This window comes from Drosophila takahashii, unplaced genomic scaffold (assembly GCF_030179915.1).
Source record: "Drosophila takahashii strain IR98-3 E-12201 unplaced genomic scaffold, DtakHiC1v2 scaffold_17, whole genome shotgun sequence".
Classification (NCBI taxonomy): Eukaryota; Metazoa; Arthropoda; class Insecta; order Diptera; family Drosophilidae; genus Drosophila; species Drosophila takahashii.
In genome coordinates, this window is record NW_027221670.1 from 30,001 (window position 1) to 43,368 (window position 13,368).

At 32.5% G+C, this 13,368-nt stretch overlaps 3 non-coding genes across 3 annotated transcripts; all 3 read left to right on the top strand.

The window, feature by feature from the left end:
• The first annotated feature begins 4,388 nt into the window (after positions 1-4,388).
• On the top strand, positions 4,389-6,383 carry LOC138914267 (small subunit ribosomal RNA). Its single transcript, XR_011420127.1, has one exon. It is a non-coding gene; the product is annotated as a small subunit ribosomal RNA (ribosomal RNA).
• A 623-nt stretch (positions 6,384-7,006) lies between these two features.
• LOC138914265 (5.8S ribosomal RNA) lies at positions 7,007-7,185 on the top strand. The gene has a single exon (XR_011420125.1). It is a non-coding gene; the product is annotated as a 5.8S ribosomal RNA (ribosomal RNA).
• Positions 7,186-7,583: 398 nt separating this feature from the next.
• LOC138914262 (large subunit ribosomal RNA) lies at positions 7,584-11,540 on the top strand. The gene has a single exon (XR_011420122.1). It is a non-coding gene; the product is annotated as a large subunit ribosomal RNA (ribosomal RNA).
• Positions 11,541-13,368: the final 1,828 nt, after the last annotated feature.

Consider the following 13,368-nt stretch of genomic DNA (forward strand, 5'->3'; position numbering starts at 1 on the left):
GGAAAAAGAATAAGTTCTAGTATGGATATGAAAAAATATTGAGTTATATGAATATTAAAGAAATAATAAGTTCTAGTATGATATGAAAAAATATTATTTATATTGATATGGTAAATAATGATTTATAGATATGGGATAAATATAAAGTGTATAGGATAATTATATAGATATAGACAAAAAATAAGTTATATGGATATGGATAGTACGAAATATGAATAATAAGTACGATAAATCAATATTTAGATGGAAAAATAATAAAGTTGAGTATGAAAATATGATAATATATATGATATATAAAGATAATAATATAAATTCAATATAGGATATGGAAATAATATTATATGTATATGAAAAAAATGGTAAAATATATTAAAATTCTAGTTGTATGGATAGTATTCATTATATGGATAGGATATTATATAAATTGAAAAAATATTTATATGATATGGATAAAGAAATTAAGATATGGAAATAAAAGAAGTATATTGATATGGAAGAAAATAATGAGTATATAGATATGTTGGCATCAGTACGAAATATGCCCAAATTACATACACCGGGGGCCGCAGTACGAAAAATACCAATATTTAGACGTCGTGGCCAAAAACATATATAGGGAGGCAGTGCTCGCCGACCGGCCGTATTGTTCAAAATTATGTTTATCATATTATTTTGGCAATGCTATATATAAATGATATCTTATACATATAATTCAATTATAGCGATATGGAAATACCATATTATATGTATAAAGAAAAAAAATGTATAATAAAATATACATTGACATACAAATATGGCTAGTTGTATGGATATGCCGTATTCATTATATGGATACGGCATATAGATTATATAAATATGACCAAAAAATATTTTATATTGATATGGCAAATAAAGAAATTACTTGAATATGGAAATAAAAGAAGTTATATTGATATGGAAGAAAATAATGAGTCATATAGATATGTTGGCATCAGTACGAAATATGCCCAATTTACATACACCGGGGCCGCAGTACGAAAAATACCCAATATTTAGACGTCGTGGCCAAAAACATATATAGGGAGGCAGTGCTCGCCGACCGGTTGTATTGTTCAAAATTTATGTTTTTCATATTATTTTGGCAATGCTATATATAAATGATATCTTATACATATAATTCAATTATAGCGATATGGAAATACCATATTATATGTATAAAGAAAAAAAATGTATAATAAAATATACATTGACATACAAATATGGCTAGTTGTATGGATATGCCGTATTCATTATATGGATACGGCATATAGATTATATAAATATGACCAAAAAATATTTATATTGATATGGCAAATAAAGAAATTACTTGAATATGGAAATAAAAGAAGTTATATTGATATGGAAGAAAATAATGAGTCATATAGATATGTTGGCATCAGTACGAAATATGCCCAATTTACATACACCGGGGCCGCAGTACGAAAAATACCCAATATTTAGACGTCGTGGCCAAAAACATATATAGGGAGGCAGTGCTCGCCGACCGGCCGTATTGTTCAAAATTTATGTTTATCATATTATTTTGGCAATGCTATATATAAATGATATCTTATACATATAATTCAATTATAGCGATGTGGAAATACCATATTATATGTATAAAGAAAAAAAATGTATAATAAAATATACATTGACATACAAATATGGCTAGTTGTATGGATATGCCGTATTCATTATATGGATACGGCATATAGATTATATAAATATGACCAAAAAATATTTTATATTGATATGGCAAATAAAGAAATTACTTGAATATGGAAATAAAAGAAGTTATATTGATATGGAAGAAAATAATGAGTCATATAGATATGTTGGCATCAGTACGAAATATGCCCAATTTACATACACCGGGGCCGCAGTACGAAAAATACCCAATATTTAGACGTCGTGGCCAAAAACATATATAGGGAGGCAGTGCTCGCCGACCGGCCGTATTGTTCAAAATTTATGTTTATCATATTATTTTGGCAATGCTATATATAAATGATATCTTATACATATAATTCAATTATAGCGATATGGAAATACCATATTATATGTATAAAGAAAAAAAATGTATAATAAAATATACATTGACATACAAATATGGCTAGTTGTATGGATATGCCGTATTCATTATATGGATACGGCATATAGATTATATAAATATGACCAAAAAATATTTTATATTGATATGGCAAATAAAGAAATTACTTGAATATGGAAATAAAAGAAGTTATATTGATATGGAAGAAAATAATGAGTCATATAGATATGTTGGCATCAGTACGAAATATGCCCAATTTACATACACCGGGGCCGCAGTACGAAAAATACCCAATATTTAGACGTCGTGGCCAAAAACATATATAGGGAGGCAGTGCTCGCCGACCGGCCGTATTGTTCAAAATTTATGTTTATCATATTATTTTGGCAATGCTATATATAAATGATATCTTATACATATAATTCAATTATAGCGATATGGAAATACCATATTATATGTATAAAGAAAAAAAATGTATAATAAAATATACATTGACATACAAATATGGCTAGTTGTATGGATATGCCGTATTCATTATATGGATACGGCATATAGATTATATAAATATGACCAAAAAATATTTTATATTGATATGGCAAATAAAGAAATTACTTGAATATGGAAATAAAAGAAGTTATATTGATATGGAAGAAAATAATGAGTCATATAGATATGTTGGCATCAGTACGAAATATGCCCAATTTACATACACCGGGGCCGCAGTACGAAAAATACCCAATATTTAGACGTCGTGGCCAAAAACATATATAGGGAGGCAGTGCTCGCCGACCGGCCGTATTGTTCAAAATTTATGTTTATCATATTATTTTGGCAATGCTATATATAAATGATATCTTATACATATAATTCAATTATAGCGATATGGAAATACCATATTATATGTATAAAGAAAAAAAATGTATAATAAAATATACATTGACATACAAATATGGCTAGTTGTATGGATATGCCGTATTCATTATATGGATACGGCATATAGATTATATGGATATGACCAAAAAATAATTCATAAAGAAATTATATGAATATGGCAGAAATAATTGGTTATATTAATATGATCAAATAATACTTTATATAAAAAAGTGAATATCTTTGGTTGGGTGGCAAAGAGAATTAAATATGCCCGATATATAGACGTCGTGGCCAAAAACTACTATAGGGTGAAGTGCTTGTCTGTTGGTCTATATATATACATATAATATTTTATGCGTACACATTATTATTATAGATAGTTAATATCTATCGTATGGGTGGCAAACGGAATTAAATAATTTCGATATTTAGACGTCGTGGCCAAAAACTACTATAGGATGGTCAGTGGTTGTCCACCAATTAATTATTGAACAAACCATATGAATATCATATGCTGTTGTCAATATAATGTATATCAATAATAATAAAAAATAAGGATGGTACAGTAAGTAGTCCATCTACTATTGAACAAAATATATTATAATATATACTTTTGTTATCAATAGAACAACATATATTAAAATCAAAATATTATCCGTATAAATTTGTTTCTTAAATGAAATTAAGACTTGGCTACGCGGTTAATATTATAAACCCATGATAATAAGGTGAAACAGAGGTCAAGTTTCTATTATATATAGAATAACAAATTGTTTCCGACTTTTATCGTTAATCTTTGGTGGCAGGTATATATGATAATTTATATTAAATTATTATATCCCCTGTCGTTTGGGCACAGAGTATCGCTTGCCGGTACAATGTGTTTACAAAAAGCATTATAATAAAATATAATTGCAATATTAGTGATCAAAATAATTTCATATGCGCTCGGTTTTATATCATATATTACCAGAGAGTTATATGGAAAAGATAAATTTTAAATTTATCATCAAAATGCAAATGATTTAACTCAATATTTATATTGGTTAAACAAAAATTGTACATGTGTGGATACAATAATTATGTATGTTGAACAAAAATGATATTTTAGAATGAAATATGTATATATAATATAATAAAAACTTATAGAAAGAACAATATATATTGAAAATTGTGTTATAAAAAAGTTGTACTTTTTCTTTAACATCAATTATAAACTTGTTATATTAGTGGCGAAACAAGTAAAAATTAAAGAACGTATACGAATGCCATATAAAAATGGCCGTATTCGAATTAAAATAGCATTATTTCACAAAGCAAAAAAAAAATATTGAATTAAAATCAATATTTAAGAAAAACCGAACATATAAAATGGAAATAAAATCTATTATATTTATATTACTAATTTCTATTCAAAAAATATGAATGAAATATGAACGAAAACATTATTCTGGTTGATCCTGCCAGTAGTTATATGCTTGTCTCAAAGATTAAGCCATGCATGTCTAAGTACACACGAATTAAAAGTGAAACCGCAAAAGGCTCATTATATCAGTTATGGTTCCTTAGATCGTTAACAGTTACTTGGATAACTGTGGTAATTCTAGAGCTAATACATGCAATTAAAACATGAACCTTATGGGACATGTGCTTTTATTAGGCTAAAACCAAGCGATCGCAAGATCGTTATATTGGTTGAACTCTAGATAACATGCAGATCGTATGGTCTTGTACCGACGACAGATCTTTCAAATGTCTGCCCTATCAACTTTTGATGGTAGTATCTAGGACTACCATGGTTGCAACGGGTAACGGGGAATCAGGGTTCGATTCCGGAGAGGGAGCCTGAGAAACGGCTACCACATCTAAGGAAGGCAGCAGGCGCGTAAATTACCCACTCCCAGCTCGGGGAGGTAGTGACGAAAAATAACAATACAGGACTCATATCCGAGGCCCTGTAATTGGAATGAGTACACTTTAAATCCTTTAACAAGGACCAATTGGAGGGCAAGTCTGGTGCCAGCAGCCGCGGTAATTCCAGCTCCAATAGCGTATATTAAAGTTGTTGCGGTTAAAACGTTCGTAGTTGAACTTGTGCTTCATACGGGTAGTACAACTTACAATTGTGGTTAGTACTATACCTTTATGTATGTAAGCGTATTACCGGTGGAGTTCTTATATGTGTTTAAATACTTGTATTTTTTCATATGTTCCTCCTATTTAAAAACCTGCATTAGTGCTCTTAAACGAGTGTTATTGTGGGCCGGTACAATTACTTTGAACAAATTAGAGTGCTTAAAGCAGGCTTCAAATGCCTGAATATTCTGTGCATGGGATAATGAAATAAGACCTCTGTTCTGCTTTCATTGGTTTTCAGATCAAGAGGTAATGATTAATAGAAGCAGTTTGGGGGCATTAGTATTACGACGCGAGAGGTGAAATTCTTGGACCGTCGTAAGACTAACTTAAGCGAAAGCATTTGCCAAAGATGTTTTCATTAATCAAGAACGAAAGTTAGAGGTTCGAAGGCGATCAGATACCGCCCTAGTTCTAACCATAAACGATGCCAGCTAGCAATTGGGTGTAGCTACTTTTATGGCTCTCTCAGTCGCTTCCCGGGAAACCAAAGCTTTTGGGCTCCGGGGGAAGTATGGTTGCAAAGCTGAAACTTAAAGGAATTGACGGAAGGGCACCACCAGGAGTGGAGCCTGCGGCTTAATTTGACTCAACACGGGAAAACTTACCAGGTCCGAACATAAGTGTGTAAGACAGATTGATAGCTCTTTCTCGAATCTATGGGTGGTGGTGCATGGCCGTTCTTAGTTCGTGGAGTGATTTGTCTGGTTAATTCCGATAACGAACGAGACTCAAATATATTAAATAGATATCTTCAGGATTATGGTGTTGAAGCTTATATAGCCTTCATTCATGGTGGCAGTAAAATGTTTATTGTGTTTGAATGTGTTTATATAAGTGGAGCCGTACCTGTTGGTTTGTCCCATTATAAGGACACTAGCTTCTTAAATGGACAAATTGCGTCTAGCAATAATGAGATTGAGCAATAACAGGTCTGTGATGCCCTTAGATGTCCTGGGCTGCACGCGCGCTACAATGAAAGTATCAACGTGTATTTCCTAGACCGAGAGGTCCGGGTAAACCGCTGAACCACTTTCATGCTTGGGATTGTGAACTGAAACTGTTCACATGAACTTGGAATTCCCAGTAAGTGTGAGTCATTAACTCGCATTGATTACGTCCCTGCCCTTTGTACACACCGCCCGTCGCTACTACCGATTGAATTATTTAGTGAGGTCTCCGGACGTGATCACTGTGACGCCTTGTGTGTTACGGTTGTTTCGCAAAAGTTGACCGAACTTGATTATTTAGAGGAAGTAAAAGTCGTAACAAGGTTTCCGTAGGTGAACCTGCGGAAGGATCATTATTGTATAATATCCTTACCGTTAATAAAAAAATTTGTTAATACAAATTTAATACAAATTACCAATATATATATATATATACATAATAATTATAATAATAATTATACCAAAAATATGATCTTAAAAGTAAAAGATCAAATAAATTTCGAACAAGCAAATCGAAATATTGTAATAATATAATATTATTACAAATAAATTAAATAGAAACAAACATAAAATTCGAACAAGCAAATCGAATTATTAATATAATAAAATATATTTTATATATTTATTATAAACTTTTGTGTGTATATGGACCATAATATACACGCGTTGCGAGATGTATTGGCCAACTAATTTGATGATGATCATACATTGGATAATGCAACAACCTAAAATATACAATGTTGTACCTGGTTTCAGGTTAATGTTTTATATAAAATTATCAATATATATTAACAAACAAATGCCATTACAAATAATACTTTGATATATATTGTTTATATAAAACTAAGACATTTCGCAGCATTTATTTTAGGTATATAAATACATTTATTGAAGGAATTGATATATGCCAGTAAAATGGTGTATTTTTAATTTCTTTCAATAAAAACATATTTGACCAAATTTAAAACCAATATTATAAAACTCTAAGCGGTGGATCACTCGGCTCATGGGTCGATGAAGAACGCAGCAAACTGTGCGTCATCGTGTGAACTGCAGGACACATGAACATCGACATTTTGAACGCATATCGCAGTCCATGCTGTTATGTACTTTAATTAATTTTATAGTGCTGCTTGGACTACATATGGTTGAGGGTTGTAAGACTATGCTAATTAAGTTGTTTATACAAATTTTATAATAAAATTTTATAAGCATATGGTATATTATTGGATAAAAATACTTTAATTATTTTATTCATAATATTAACAAATATATGAAAAACATTATCTCACAATAGTAATTAAACTTTGAGAAAAACGAAGAGGAATATTTTCTTTTTCAATCAAATAATACTGAGAAATGTCTAGCATAAAATATTATCTAGAATTGTCTCTTATTAATGATTTGAAATATGAAAAACGTTGACAATATTATTATTCTTCGTTAATTCGTTACAAATAAATGCCATTAATATATATATACGTCAGCTTTAAACGAATTTAATAAAATGTTTTATCATTATATATAAAGAATTAATTGCAAATAAAAGTTATATACAACCTCAACTCATATGGGACTACCCCCTGAATTTAAGCATATTAATTAGGGGAGGAAAAGAAACTAACAAGGATTTTCTTAGTAGCGGCGAGCGAAAAGAAATCAGTTCAGCACTAAGTCACTTTGTCTATATGGCAAATGTGAGATGCAGTGTATGGAGCGTCAATATTCTAGTATGAGAAATTAACGATTTAAGTCCTTCTTAAATGAGGCCATTTACCCATAGAGGGTGCCAGGCCCGTATAACGTTAATGATTACTAGATGATGTTTCCAAAGAGTCGTGTTGCTTGATAGTGCAGCACTAAGTGGGTGGTAAACTCCATCTAAAACTAAATATAACCATGAGACCGATAGTAAACAAGTACCGTGAGGGAAAGTTGAAAAGAACTCTGAATAGAGAGTTAAACAGTACGTGAAACTGCTTAGAGGTTAAGCCCGATGAACCTGAATATCCGTTATGGAAAATTCATCATTAAAATTGTAATATTTAAACAATATTATGATAATAGTGTGCATTTTTTCCATATAAGGACATTGTAATCTATTAGCATACCAAATTTATCATAAAATATAACTTATAGTTTATTCAAATTAAATTGCTTGCATTTTAACACAGAATAAATGTTATTAATTTGATAAAGTGCTGATAGATTTATATGAATACAGTGCGTTAATTTTTCGGAATTATATAATGGCATGATTATCATTGATTTTTGTGTTTATTATATGCACTTGTAGGATTAACAATGCGAAAGATTCAGGATACCTTCGGGACCCGTCTTGAAACACGGACCAAGGAGTCTAACATATGTGCAAGTTATTGGGATATAAACCTAATAGCGTAATTAACTTGACTAATAATGGGATTAGTTTTTTAACTATTTATAGCTAATTAACACAATCCCGGGGCGTTCTATATAGTTATGTATAATGATATTTATATTATTTATGCCTCTAACTGGAACGTACCTTGAGCATATATGCTGTGACCCGAAAGATGGTGAACTATACTTGATCAGGTTGAAGTCAGGGGAAACCCTGATGGAAGACCGAAACAGTTCTGACGTGCAAATCGATTGTCAGAATTGAGTATAGGGGCGAAAGACCAATCGAACCATCTAGTAGCTGGTTCCTTCCGAAGTTTCCCTCAGGATAGCTGGTGCATTTTAATATTATATAAAATAATCTTATCTGGTAAAGCGAATGATTAGAGGCCTTAGGGTCGAAACGATCTTAACCTATTCTCAAACTTTAAATGGGTAAGAACCTTAACTTTCTTGATATGAAGTTTAAGGTTATGATATAATGTGCCCAGTGGGCCACTTTTGGTAAGCAGAACTGGCGCTGTGGGATGAACCAAACGTAATGTTACGGTGCCCAAATTAACAACTCATGCAGATACCATGAAAGGCGTTGGTTGCTTAAAACAGCAGGACGGTGATCATGGAAGTCGAAATCCGCTAAGGAGTGTGTAACAACTCACCTGCCGAAGCAACTAGCCCTTAAAATGGATGGCGCTTAAGTTGTATACCTATACATTACCGCTAAAGTAGATGATTTATATTACTTGTGATATAAATTTTGAAACTTTAGTGAGTAGGAAGGTACAATGGTATGCGTAGAAGTGTTTGGCGTAAGCCTGCATGGAGCTGCCATTGGTACAGATCTTGGTGGTAGTAGCAAATAATCGAATGAGACCTTGGAGGACTGAAGTGGAGAAGGGTTTCGTGTGAACAGTGGTTGATCACGAGTTAGTCGGTCCTAAGTTCAAGGCGAAAGCCGAAAATTTTCAAGTAAAACCAAAAACGCAATATATACAAATCAAGCTAATATAATATACTTGAATAATTTTGAACGAAAGGGAATACGGTTCCAATTCCGTAACCTGTTGAGTATCCGTTTGTTATTAAATATGGGCCTCGTGCTCATCCTGGCAACAGGAACGACCATAAAGAAGCCGTCGAGAGATATCGGAAGAGTTTTCTTTTCTGTTTTATAGCCGTACTACCATGGAAGTCTTTCGCAGAGAGATATGGTAGATGGGCTAGAAGAGCATGACATATACTGTTGTGTCGATATTTTCTCCTCGGACCTTGAAAATTTATGGTGGGGACACGCAAACTTCTCAACAGGCCGTACCAATATCCGCAGCTGGTCTCCAAGGTGAAGAGTCTCTAGTCGATAGAATAATGTAGGTAAGGGAAGTCGGCAAATTAGATCCGTAACTTCGGGATAAGGATTGGCTCTGAAGATTGAGATAGTCGGGCTTGATTGGGAAACAATAACATGGTTTATGTGCTCGTTCTGGGTAAATAGAGTTTCTAGCATTTATGTTAGTTACTTGTTCCCCGGATAGTTAGTTACGTAGCCAATTGTGGAACTTTCTTGCTAAAATTTTTAAGAATACTAATTGGGTCAAACCAATTAGTTCTTATTAATTATAACGATTATCAATTAACAATCAATTCAGAACTGGCACGGACTTGGGGAATCCGACTGTCTAATTAAAACAAAGCATTGTGATGGCCCTAGCGGGTGTTGACACAATGTGATTTCTGCCCAGTGCTCTGAATGTCAAAGTGAAGAAATTCAAGTAAGCGCGGGTCAACGGCGGGAGTAACTATGACTCTCTTAAGGTAGCCAAATGCCTCGTCATCTAATTAGTGACGCGCATGAATGGATTAACGAGATTCCTACTGTCCCTATCTACTATCTAGCGAAACCACAGCCAAGGGAACGGGCTTGGAATAATTAGCGGGGAAAGAAGACCCTTTTGAGCTTGACTCTAATCTGGCAGTGTAAGGAGACATAAGAGGTGTAGAATAAGTGGGAGATATTAGACTTCGGTTTGGTATCGTCAATGAAATACCACTACTCTTATTGTTTCCTTACTTACTTGATTAAATGGAACGTGTATCATTTCCTAGCCATTATACGGATATATTTATTATATCTTATGGTATTGGGTTTTGATGCAAGCTTCTTGATCAAAGTATCACGAGTTTGTTATATAATCGCAAACAAATTCTTTAATAAAACGGTGCATTTATGTATTTTTGATTTGAAAATTTGGTATAACTCCAATTACTCAGGTATGATCCAATTCAAGGACATTGCCAGGTAGGGAGTTTGACTGGGGCGGTACATCTCTCAAATAATAACGGAGGTGTCCCAAGGCCAGCTCAGTGCGGACAGAAACCACACATAGAGCAAAAGGGCAAATGCTGACTTGATCTCGGTGTTCAGTACACACAGGGACAGCAAAAGCTCGGCCTATCGATCCTTTTGGTTTAAAGAGTTTTTAACAAGAGGTGTCAGAAAAGTTACCATAGGGATAACTGGCTTGTGGCGGCCAAGCGTTCATAGCGACGTCGCTTTTTGATCCTTCGATGTCGGCTCTTCCTATCATTGTGAAGCAAAATTCACCAAGCGTTGGATTGTTCACCCATGCAAGGGAACGTGAGCTGGGTTTAGACCGTCGTGAGACAGGTTAGTTTTACCCTACTAATGACAAAACGTTGTTGCGACAGCATTCCTGCGTAGTACGAGAGGAACCGCAGGTACGGACCAATGGCACAATACTTGTTCGAGCGAACAGTGGTATGACGCTACGTCCGTTGGATTATGCCTGAACGCCTCTAAGGTCGTATCCGTGCTGGACTGCAATGATAAATAAGGGGCAATTTGCATTGTATGGCTTCTAAACCATTTAAAGTTTATAATTTACTTTATAAACGACAATGGATGTGATGCCAATGTAATTTGTAACATAGTAAATTGGGAGGATCTTCGATCACCTGATGCCGCGCTAGTTACATATAAAAGCATTATTTAATACAATGACAAAGCCTAGAATCAATTGTAAACGACTTTTGTAACAGGCAAGGTGTTGTAAGTGGTTGAGCAGCTGCCATACTGCGATCCACTGAAGCTTATCCTTTGCTTGATGATTCGATAATAAACATAAATTTAATTGTGTTTATTTTGTTTGGCTTTTTTAAGTCAGAATATATATATATATATAAAATATATATATATAAAATAATAATTATATTTAAATAAATTTTATTTAAATATATTTAACAATGGTAGCCATATGTATCGTCATCCTATTAGTGACGCGTATAAAAATATTCTAAGTCCGAACATGCAAATAAGAGACATATGCAAGTATATGTACTTCTTAAGGTAGCCAACTGAATCGTCATCCTATTAGTGACGTGTATACAAATATTCTAAGTCCGAACATACAAGTAAGAGACATATGCAAGTATATGTACCTCTTAAGGTAGCCAACTGAATCGTCATCCTATTAGTGACGCGTATACAAATATTCTAAGTCCGAACATGCAAATAAGAGACATATGCAAGTATATGTACCTCTTAAGGTAGCCAACTGAATCGTCATCCTCTATTAGTGACGCGTATAAAAATATTCTAAGTCCGAACATGCAAATAAGAGACATATGCAAGTATATGTACCTCTTAAGGTAGCCAACTGAATCGTCATCCTATTAGTGACGTGTATAAAAATATTCTAAGTCCGAACATACAAGTAAGAGACATATGCAAGTATATGTACCTCTTAAGGTAGCCAACTGAATCGTCATCCTATTAGTGACGTGTATAAAAATATTCTAAGTCCGAACATGCAAGTAAGAGACATATGCAAGTCAATGTTCCTCTTAAAATAGATGATTGAATCGTCATCCTATTAGTGACGTGTATAAAAATATTCCAAGTCCAAACATGAGTTATATGGATATGAAAATAATATTAAGTTCTAGTATGGATATGAAAAAAATGAGTTATATGGATATGGGAAAAATAACAAGTTCTAGTATGGATATGAAAAAATGAGTTATGTGGATATGGGAAAAATAATAATTTCTAGTATGGATATGAAAAAAAATGAGTTATATGGATATGGAAAAGAATACAGAGTTCTAGTATGGATATGGAAAAATGAGTTATATGAATATGGGAAAAATGATAAGTTCTAGTATGGATATGAAAAAATATTGAGTTATATTGATATTAAAGAAATAATAAGTTCTAGTATGGATATGGAATAAAATGAGTTATATAGATATGGCAAAAAATTTAATGTTCTAGTATGGATATGAAAAAAATTAGTTATATGAATATGGGAAAATTTATAATTTCTAGTATGGATATGGGAAAAATTATAAGTTCTAGTATGGATATATAAAAATATTGGGTTATATGGATATTAAAGAAATAATAAGTTCTAGTATGGATATGGAAAAAAATTAGTTATATTGATATGCTAAATAATGAGTTATATGCATATGGGAAAAATACTAAGTTGTAGTATGGATATGGGAAGAATACTGAGTTCTAGTATGGATATGGGAAAAATAATCAGTTCTAGTATGGATATGAAAAAAATTGAGTTTTATGGATATTGAAGAGATAATAAGCTCTAGTATGGATATGGAAAAAATTAATTATATTGTAATAGTAAATAATAAGTTATATGGATATAGGAAGAAAATTAGGTTCTAGTATGGATATGAAAAAATTAGTTCTATGGATATGGGAAAAATAAAAAGTTCTGGTATGGATATGGAAAAATATTAAGTTATATGGATATTTAAGAAATAATAAGTTCTAGTATGGATATGGAATAAAATGAGTTGTAGAGATATGGCAAAAATATAATGTTCTAGTATGGATATGAAAAAAATTAGTTATATGAATATGGGAAAATTTATAAGTTCTAGTATGGATATGGGAAAAAGAATAAGTTCTAGTATGGA